The sequence below is a fragment of the Lactuca sativa genome, chromosome 9 (assembly GCF_002870075.4).
Source record: "Lactuca sativa cultivar Salinas chromosome 9, Lsat_Salinas_v11, whole genome shotgun sequence".
NCBI lineage: Eukaryota > Viridiplantae > Streptophyta > Magnoliopsida > Asterales > Asteraceae > Lactuca > Lactuca sativa.
In genome coordinates, this window is record NC_056631.2 from 121,915,194 (window position 1) to 121,926,997 (window position 11,804).

General features: G+C 33.1%; 1 long non-coding RNA gene across 1 annotated transcript; it reads left to right on the top strand.

The window, feature by feature from the left end:
* Positions 1-3,482: 3,482 nt before the first annotated feature.
* Positions 3,483-4,786, top strand: LOC122195916 (uncharacterized). Its single transcript, XR_006186980.2, has 2 exons — positions 3,483-3,731; positions 3,821-4,786. It is a non-coding gene; the product is annotated as an uncharacterized LOC122195916 (long non-coding RNA).
* Positions 4,787-11,804: the final 7,018 nt, after the last annotated feature.

An 11,804-nucleotide genomic window follows, 5' to 3' on the forward strand; every position in this document is an offset into this window, starting at 1 on the left:
CTAAAACCCAGTAATTCCTTATCCAATAATAAATCTCAGATGGCCCAAAGGCCTAAATAACAAGTTCAAAATGAAACATACCCAAAATAAGCCCATGACCAAAAGCCCGCTGATGAACCGAACGTGTTACGTTCCCTGGTGGAGCGTAGGGCATTCGTTGCCAGACCACAGATCGGACCCCTTGCCTGAACGCGCGCGTATTCCCGAGATGAACATAAGACATTCCCAGTCCTTGACCAAAAATCAAACCAACGACTTAATACCTTGAGTGTAGCGTCCAAATCCTCAAAATAACTTCATATCAGTAACTTAATCCATTAAGTCGAAGGCTTTATGCCTTTGCATGGATTAATGAAGCCCAACACCAAAGATGAACTCTAAAGGTCAAAATCACTTTAAAATATCTTAAAAAGTTCTTAATAACTTAAGACCTCAATCCAAACTTCTTGATCTGATTTCAAGGACTTCTTAAGTCATAAAGTTTCCAACTTTATGACTTAGCATAATTTAATGGGACCCAAATCAAAACCCTAAGTCCCAAACTTCATCAAATGACTACCAAATCATGCATGGAAGGTTTATACTCATCAATATCCAAACGTTATGACTCCATAACCTCAACATGGACCAAATATGAAGCTTAATGGTTCTGTAGTAACTTCTATTCACAAGAACCACCTCAAAGGGACCAAAACCATAACAAGATACCACTTAGCTAGATCTACATGAAAGAGTTGTCAAGGTTGAGACTTTATACCTCCAGAAGATAGATCTAGGTGCACAAAGTCGAGATCCAAAAGCTCCAAGTCAATGAATGACTCGTAAAGAAGTTCCTTCTTCCTCCTTAAGCACCAAAATACTCATAAATCACCTTTGAAGCTCAAGAATCACTCAAATGGAGGCTATGGTTTCTTTCATAGGGTTAGAGAGGATGGAGGCCGGAGGAAATGAGGGTTGGAGGTGAGTTAAGGTGTTTAAATAGGGTCTAAGACCCTAAATTAGGGTTTCCATCTGACCTGACGAACGCAGCACGTTCCCAAATGCTCCTGCGTCCAATTTCCTTTTTAAACGCCATGCGTTCCTAACTGGTACGCCATGCGTACCCGTTTTGGCCCAACACCCCTCGAACTTCAAATGGTCATAACTTTTGCATCCCTTATCTGTTTTCGATGTTCTTTATATCCCCCAAAAGGTAACGGGAAGCCATATATTTCTATAGACTTTATTTAGTCTGAAAACCAACTAAAATTAAATCCATAATTCATAAAAGGCCCGAACGAACGCCTTTACCGATACCCATGGGCTCTAAAACACAAATCGAAAACGCGGATCATCCAAACTACATCACTCACCTCCAAATGAGCCCAAACTCAATTCTTCAAGGGTTCAAAGTCTGCTAATACCCACTCCTTGATCATCACCCCGCAATTGGAAACGATTCGAAACATGACACTACAATTTCTCTCTTAATTCTCAACCTTTTCTTGCAATTCCAGTGGATTTTTCAGAGTTTTTCGAGATTTTATATAACGCCTAAGATTGTTTCGTTTATAATCCACTCAAACGGCCAATTTAAGTCTCTAATCAAGGTGGCGGTTTTTTATGGTTTAAAACTCATTTCTTTATCTAATTAAACCAAACTACACCTAATTATATTTCAAAAATAAAAACTAATATATTTAGTTTATTATTATTATTATTATTATTATTATTATTATTATATATATATATATATATATATATATATATATATATATATGTGTGTGTGTGTGTGTGTGTATGTGTTTTGCGGAATAACCGAAAAACTCGACATTATTCGACCAAATATATGAAATATGACATGTTAAACTAAATAAATTATACAAAATGACATGTGAAAGTTGACTTTGTTTTATTTTTTTGTGAAAAATATATTTGGAAGAATTTAAAAACCCTATATAATAAACCTACTTGATGAAACCATAGTTTGAATAGCTTTTAAAAGACTATTTTATAAATTATTTTTAATTTGACATGCATGACGAGTAAAAAAAATTAAATAAATAAGTTAATCGTAACTCAAAAAATATATTTGCTTATACTTATTTAAATAAGTTAAGTGAGTTATTAACGTTTTAGAGTCGCCTTATATAAAAATAGATAACGTTTTGGCAGTTTTGGTGGGCCGTTGACCAATATTTACAAAAGTATTTAAACAAGCCCCATTTTGCATGTGAAAAGAAAGAACAACATACTTGTAAAACAAAAAACAGAAACATCACCAAATATATTTAATAAAAATATATATTAAGAAAAATACTCTTTATAAATTTTAAAATAATCATCAAGTTGGAAATTGAACTAACATTTTATGGCTTGATTCATTTTTTTCCAAAAAGGTGTTTGAACCCAGTGTTTTTGTTAACGAAAGTTGTTTCGATACTCTAAAGTTTTGAAATCGTCTTCATACTGAAATCATAAAAAGTCTGTTTTCCGTTTAAAATCAGAAAAAATACCCTTTTAAGGACCTAACGGAAAGTGTGACCGAGGGTTCATGTCCTAGGACAAAAATATATATTTAATAGTATGATTAAATAATATGTTAGAATCTTATCTTAGTATTAATAAATTTGATATGTATATAAAAAGTTATATTTAAAGGTTTATTTTAATAAATAAATATATTAAAAAAAATACTTTTTATAAATTTTAAAACAATCATCAAGTTGGAAACTTGGTTAAATTGGACTAACTTTTTATGCATGGCTTGATTATTTTTTTCCAAAAAAGTGTTTGAACCCAAGTTTTTCTTAACAAAAGTTATTTGGATACTTTAAAGTTTTGAAGTTGTCTTTCTCTTTCATAAGATGTATCCTACGAAATCATAAAAAATCCGTTTTCCATTTAAAATAACACAAAATGCGCTTCTAAGAACCAACACCTATCGGAATGTGTGACCGAGTCCGTGGTGGACAAAAATATAAATTTAGCATTACGATCAAATAATGTGTTGAATCTTATCTTCGTATTAATAAATTTGATATGTATATAAAAATTTTTATTGAAGGGTTATTTTACTTTTCACACAGAACATTCAAAATAATGACAAGCCAAGATGATCTCGTATGAGTAGTTTCAAGTTATCCAATACCCGGTATAGAACCTGATGATGGCTTGCTGACTTCGGGAAGGGTCGGTTAAAAACCATCTAATTTCATCATATAAACACATTAGTTAAAGATTTTTATCGGTTGAAATTCTATTTTTTTCTGAAAAAAAAAATGTTACTTAGTTAATTATAGGTAAAATGTTGATGTAAATGGGTGTACGAGCGTGTCAAATTAGTATCACCTAGAATTGAGTGGGTCTAAACTCATCTTTGTTTGGTTGAAGGTGCATGTTAATTATGCGACGCTGATAGTACTACACGTCATATAAAACATGCATACTTACGTCATAAAGCAGGCTTAAAACTGATCCGGACATAGTCGTAAAACATGCGTGATTTTAGGAACTAGATAGCTTGTGATGAAAGAAAAGACTCCCAACCCGACAGTGTGATATAATATCGACTCCTATAGATACGTAGAAATATAACACCTCAGTTTCATCAATCTCACACAAAATCTTGTTAAATTAAGTATCACAATGAAACCTCAATTCTCGATCTTCAAACTTTTTCTCTCCATCTGTTAATTATTCGTAAGCAGCAGCTGCAGATCATGAACCGGTCGGACCAAAACGAGATCTTGGTGAGTTTCAATGTAGCCATGGCTGATTATATGACCATTTTTCTCTGTTAAGTTTGAACTCACTCGTTTTCAATATGATGGATATGCAGTTACGTGTTTTTCTGAACCAAAAAGAGGGGCATACGTGAACGCACCACCGCCAGTAGGATACTCCGACGAAGGGTGTCACCACCATATCTAAAACTCAGGCTCCCGTGCATCTAGCTAGTGAGGTGATAGTTTCCTTATTGTAGAGCTTGGAGAAAACCGTTTGAACGTGATTCAAACTTCTCAAAGGAATAGCTCGACATTAACAAGAAAATACACTTCTTTTCGGTTATATGTGTGTAAGCCTAAGCCATATACACTCCAAAGAATACACAACGCATAACTAGCTAGAGAGCGAAAACAAGAGCAAGAGTAACAGAGGGACTACGTAAGGATGCCTCCAATGGTCATTTTTATACGTCGTGCTTATGCATGCGTATCAATAAAATTCAACGACTTCTTAATGAATATCAAGGACTACCTTTCGCGAGAACCACTGTTGCCGGTTAGCAACACCACCATTCTGGGGTTCATGGTATCGTCTCTGCTCAACTTCTTACAGCTCGTTCCTGATTCACCTTTTCAGACACACCCAAAAAGTGTGTTCTTGGCATTAGCTAGTCTGGTTATGTATGGGGCATCATGCGATGCTGAAGACAAGTATACAAATCATGATCCTGTATACGTTAATATCGCACGTCATGGAAAAATCCTATTTGGTTCTTTGTTGCTGGCGTCATTGACGTCTATTCTTGTACCTAGCTTCATTCAGCCAGTTGTCTACATAGCTTACATCGCGTTCAATGGCTATGAGTTATTTCGTTGGTTGTACAAGAAGATTATGGACCAAATCCGAGAAATTGACGCGCATTTACCATGACCGGCCATGTGCTATACAAAGATTATGGATACTTGTATATACATTGTATATACAGCTCTTCAAGTATTTTATTATATGTGTGTTTTGTTTGTTTGAAAATAAATGTAATATTATGCTAATTATAATGAATTCATCAAATATTGATTCATACACGTTACACGTACCCAAACAGTTAAGCCTTTACTTCATTTCTGTTAACACCAATATTATTGGCGCTTGGAGGAAGATAAAGCCAAACAAAAAAATATTAGTTTGCTCGAAAAAAAAAAAAAAAACAAAAAATCACCATTTTGGGCAATCCTCGGCTTTATTAAATATTGCTAGGCAAATATAATTTATAGTTGCCGAAGTTATAAAAACTACAATTAAATTAGAGGTGAAAGTGTCGCTTTAATTTTTATACAAATGTTTCACAAAGATCTTGTTTAAATGTCTAAAATTACACATAAAAATATATTACTACAAGAATAAACATCTATAACGAGGATATCCATAGGGACGACGAAAGCCATCTGAATAAATCACCTATAGTGATGAAATGTTATATCTATAGGATTGCCCAAATTTTTACTAGTTAATCTAAAGAAATGATATGTCGTTTCGATAGGTTATGCGAAAGAAATTTCGTTTTTGTGAAAAGATATAGCTATGACTTGTCGTCCCGACATAACCAAAGCATTATTATTTTTTCTTTTTTCTTAATTACACCATGCAAATTGATAATACATTGTCTTTTTCCTTCTGTAATTAGAGGCGAAGTGTTGTTGCAACAGGTTATTTTTGCAGGCTAATGAATACCTATAGTGACGACAATTTGTCACAAAAAAAAAGTTAAATGTATTTTATATATATTTTTAATCCGTTTAATCAAAATACTGGATAAATTAAGTTGTTTTGTTTAAAGTTATGAGGTCGACAGGTTGTCCCTATATGGTTTTTACTCTCTAAATCGAAAATACCTCCTCATTCTCTTATTTAATAGTAAATCATTTCACTTTTTTCTAATAAGATCTGATTCAGCACATCTGAGATAATCAGCTAATGGTGATAAATCAAATGGAAACAGAGGAGGGTTTTCATATTCATTCAATCATAATTCATATTGTCATCAGAGGCTACATATACATATATAGGAGTCGTATTATAGAGAAGCACACATGTAATCACCACTACATAAGTAACTCACATGGGTGATATGTTATTTTACTAGGCAATCCCTATACTATTTATACTTGCCAAAAGAAGGCCCACAAACTCGTAACAATACCTCCCCTAAAAGAGGATCCTTGACCCCAAGGATCAAAAGAAGGATATATGTTTGCAATCAACTTTGTAGATTCCTAAGTTGCTTAATAACTACTTCATAAGCCATTCAATTTGTGCCTTATTCTTTCTCTTGATTATACGAACTTCTAGAACAACTTGAAGGACATTTATATCATAATGAACATGGGTGTTGGGCAAATTTGAAGGTGGAGAAGGGGTTTCATGGTGTTTCTTAAGAAGGGATACATGGAATGTAGGGTGAATAGATGCGGAAGTAGGAAATCGAAGATTGTATGTGACCGTTCCAACCTTTTTAATGATCAAAAAGGGACAGTAGAACTTTGTGGAAAGCCTTTGATTGATAAGAAACTCAACTGAGGTATGTCGATAGGGTTGGAACTTTAAATACATCCAATCTCCCACTGCAAAGGTCCTTTCAGAATTTTTTTTGTCTACTAACTATTTCATATAATTTTGGGCTTTGAACAATTTTCTTTGAGTTGCTGGGTGGTAAGTTCTCTAGAATTAAGACTTCGAGCTATAGTATCCATTTTGCTTTCTCCTGGAAGATAAGGAAGATGCAGTGAAGGAGTTTTCCCATAAACAACTTCATAAGGAGTGCAACGAATGGTTGTATAGAAATTGATAATATACCATAATTTAGCTAAAGAAATCCATTTACGCTATTCAGATTGAGGATAATATGATGTTAAAAGCATCTGATCTATATGTCATGCAATGCTATAAACTCTTCCAAAAAAAAGTGGTAAGAAAAACCTTATCTCGGTCAGAAGCTATCAAATTCGGAAAACTACAAAGTCTTTAAATATGCTGAAGGAACAATTGGGCAACATCAAAAGTAGTAAATGGATTCTTAAGAGCGAGGAAGTAAGCATACTTTCTTACTCGATCAATAATTAGGAAAATCATGTTTTTGCCTTCGAAGGTGGGTAGCCCTTTAATAAAATCCATCAAAATCTTTTCCCACATAGAATTTGGTATGGGAAATGGTTGGAGTAGCCCTAGTGATGCAGCTAAGTCTACCTTACATTGTTGACACACAATGCAATTTTGAATGTAATAACGAGTCGCTTGATGAATTTTAGACCAAAAAAATAGAGTCGAGATTCTTTTTATTGTCATAGTCAACCATGAATGGCCTCCTTGGGAAGAATCATGCATCCACTTGAAAATTTCTGCTTTAAGATCAAAGTCATTGGCAATAACTAATTTATTTTTTCTTCATAATTCATTGTTGGTCCAAGAATACTTTAGAGGGGAAGTTGGATCACGTTTCAGATCAACTATCATTTTGTTAAAGGTTTCATCTTTCTCCCAACTGAGATTAATTTCCTCCAATAGTTAGGAATTAGCAGCAGAAACAACAAGTTGAAACAATTCTCCATGTAAAACTCAAGATAATACATCAGCATCTAAATTATCTACTCCCTTCTTGTAACTAGTTCGATAACTAAGACCATGTAATTTTAAAATCCATCATTGTTAAAATGGAGTAGATAGTTTGTTGTCTATGTAACATCTAAAAGATACCGATCAAATTTTTGTTTTTAAATTTCATTCAATACATACGCTAATCAAATCAAACGGTCAAAAGTGTATCATAACAACATTTTATTGAAGTACAAATTCCTAGAATCACATAATGCGGAAAATTAAAGGTGAATGTAGTGCAATCAGGTCAGGCCCTTCCCCTTCGAGCTGGAAGTACCTGAAACATAAACTGAATACCGTAAGCACAAAGCTTAGTGAGTTTCCTTAAAATACCCCATATCTTACAAACATACAGTTAATCATATATGGGTGCTTGTAGACCCTTCGGTCTATTTCAACTGGATACAGTCAAGCATATATGAGTGCTTGCAATCCCTTTCGGTCTATTTCAACTGGATACAGTCAAGCATATCTTGGTGCTTATAATCCCCTTCGGTCTATTTTAACCGGATACAGTCAAGCATATTTAAGTGCATGCAATCCCTTTCGGTTTATTTCAACCGGATACAGTCAAGCATATTTGGGTGCTTGCAACCCCTTTCGGTCTATTTCAACCGGATACCGGGTCTATTTCATCCCTACTTCTACCACATAATATGATGACAAAAAATTTAAAGATCAATTTGCAAAATGCAGAATAGATTTAGAGTTCGATGAATAGATCTGGAAAAACACCATGAAAACAAAAAAAATCAAGATCTGAAACAGCTTAAATGATCTCTCGTTCTAATAACAATTGAAGGAACATATAGATTTATGATTCAAACAAAGATAAGATTCACAAGAACACACGATGTAAATAAGATTTCAATTTAATTAACAAGCAAGTCAGAACAATTCAATACAGCTGTAAAGAACTATTTTATCTACAAAATTGTTACATGTTCTTCTATCTAATATTCCTTTATATAGGCATCATCGGAATATAAGAAAGGTATCTCAAGTCACCAGCTGCAAACTTAAGGTAACAAAAATGTGCGAGATCGCAACTTGACTCATACAAAGTATTGACATTACGGACAAGACCAATACAATTTGACACAACATAAACTATGAACTCTATAGGTAAAAGTGGGATGTTACACACTCTCTATTGTATGGGTGTAGGGTTGATTGTGGACCAATCATTTTAGTTATTTTAAGAAAGTGAATAAGAAATGTTATTAAATTAAAGATAATAGAAAAACACCATAAAATTTCATTCTAAGGGTATTTTGGTAATTAAGGTAAACTTAAGAAAAAGGGAAAATTCAATAGTTTAGGGGATAACTAATTCTCTAAATTTAAAAAAAAAATGATTTAAAAAAAATTAATTTGAATTTCCAACATAATTTGTAAGCATAACCTATTTTATTCAGACAGAATGTTATTTTGTTAGAATGTTATTAAAAAATAACAAAACTCTTGAACATAGTTGAATATTAAGAATATATATATATATATATATATATATATATATATATATATATATATATATATATATATAACACATAGAAATCGAAACTTAAATAAAAATTCATACATATCCTTACAGAATAATATTCTTATACATTTTAATATAATTATACATATTCTTCTAATAGAATGTCATAAAAATAAACAAAATTCTTTAAAAAATAGTCTTCTTAAACATACAATTATTAAACAAATACATTCGATCTTCTTCAATGGTCCAAATAATCTACTTTATTATAATATTTGATTCCTTCTTCAAGCCATTATGAAAAGAATAAAAATGCATTACTTATTATAATGATTTATGTCTAGAGAATGGATACAAAGAATACATAACTTTACATTCTATAACAATTAACAACTCCAAAATCAGCATATTTGTACAATAATCATGAAGTATAACAATTAACAACTCCAAAAGCATATTTGTATAATAATCATGAAGTATTAACAATTAACAACTCCAAAATCAGCATATTTATATAATAATCTTGAAGTTGTAGGTACGTAACACATGCTTATTTGTTGTATAAATGAAGGTAAAACATATATTATAGTTTTTTTTTCATAGAATAAAAAGAATGAAAAATCTCTTAATTAATCATAATAGGCGTTTTATTTTATTTTCTTAATAATAAGTACAAAATCAAGTAAGAAATCAACTATATATAAAAATCAAACTTTTCAGTTTGGATAATATGTAGACATGCATAGCCTCAATTTATTAATTCTCCTTTAAGCCATATGCATGACACAAAAACAGTCAAGTATTACCCCATTTTATGTGCTAATTTTGTCAAGTTATCGGAGACTCAACCTCCAACGGTATCACCGAAGAAATTTCATTTTCAACCCGAATGCTCTCCAATAAATTGCATCCCTAGCTCAGGATTGAAAGTTGCATTTGTAGTAATTATAGAACATAGTTTGGCATGCGCAATTAAAGATTGCATAATGAACATGGTGATTTCAGTGTTTAAGAGATGTATTGAATATGTATGGTGTTACAAAAAGGGACATAGATCTACATCTACATAAATAACACACACTTACACACTCAACTTTTACACCTCTTAAGCACATGTATATAAGTCGAGTAAACCCACCTTATATAGAGGTGTTTACATGTCTCTCTCTCACTCTCTATCTCATGAGTCAAAAGGCTAATGCACCACATGCAAGTGGGTTTTACAAAATTCAACACATTACAAAGTCAAACATGAATAACTTTGTACCCCAACATTCTCCCCCTCAAAGTTAGGAATGGATGACCCACTTCAAATCTTCTAAAATCGAGAAACTACGCAATCCGAGCCTCAAGGGTGACACATATCGAAATGAACTTCAAATCTTCAATTCTTCCATGATTCTTCAATTTGGGCTCTAGGATGTGAGACCATACAAACCGAGCATCAACGAATGATCACGAGCTTCTCAAACTCCAAATTGATCACCTAAAAGTTGAGCATAAAAACACACCCCGAAAATCTTCAATAAAACCAAACTCATTTCGAAACGAAATCACTTCCAAACTTCCAATTGCATCATTTCGTGTACTTCAAAAATTCAAGATCACTTCGGTCTTCAAATCTGCGTAATATGAAAATTTCAAGTTCGAATTTCATATAAATTTCTCCCCTTTTTATAATCGAAATTTGATTATAAAACCTTCAAGGAAAGAGAACATACTTTATTCGTAATTTTTCGTGTCAAAACTTCCCCTTAACATGTGGCATAAACTTTGTGCTTCAATTCGGAAAATCCAAAAAATCTTCAATTTTTAGTTTCGTTCACGGACCGCCTTTGACAAAGTTTCTCAAAAATGGGTAGAAATTGTCAATTTCAAAATTCTGCAGTGACCCGGTGCGCCCAAAACAGCCAAATATGCGAAACTCTCCCCCTTTTTCGAAGCTGGGTAGAAAGCGTCAATTCGCATAAACTGCAGGGGCGCCTGAGATGCATTTTCTTTAAGTTTTCAGCAAAATCAGTCCATTTTCGAATTTGGGCAAAAACTGTCAAATTTCCGAAACTCCAGGGACTGATTTCGAAAGTTTTGCCTTTTGTCCTCCAAACATTCGAAAAATACCTCATTTGTCGAAGTTGGGTATAAGCTGCCAAATTGTCGACATTTCTGGGACCAAATACGAAAATTCCGCACACTTCTTCAAAACATACGAAAATTTTAAAATGTGTCAAACTGACGAAATTTCAAGGGCTATATACGAAACTTGTAAGCTTTCTTCTTCTCAATTCGTAAGAATCCACCTTCATCACTCATTTGAACGAATTTCTGTTCTTCATCACTTCGTTAGAAGTCCATAACATCATTCTAACGAAAAAATTTCCATCCTTTTTAACGAAAGTTTTGCACTACCAACGGATTAACGAAAACTTCGTTAATTCTTCTTCAATTTCGTTTCACAGGCAAGTTCCCTTCGTACGAAATCCTCATCCCCATGTTAACGAATTTTTTCTCTTTTTCGTTAGTTTCAATCACCAAATCTTTCGATTCGTTACTTCACCAACCCAGACAATAAAGGCTTCGTTTCGTTAATACAGGCCATCGATTCCAAAATTTCGTTGGTTCAAGTTTTACAGTTCATCGACTTCCAGTAACCATACGATCCAATTGATCAACCAAAATCGAATTCAATGACTCCAAAGTATTCGACTATTGACTACAAAATCATCAATCGAATTCAGTTTTACTCAAAATCGACGCTTCGCTATTACAAACCAACGACATTGAATAATCGAATTCTTCAATTATCTTGCCTTCGCTTTTAATACACAAACCAAATCATCTGTTTGTCATCAATAAACCAATGCAAAACTGATTTCGTTCCCAAGTTAACATCTTGAACTACTAACCAAATTGTTCAATCCCAAGACTTCGCTTTCTCCTACATGAATCGTCAAAAGCGAATTCATCA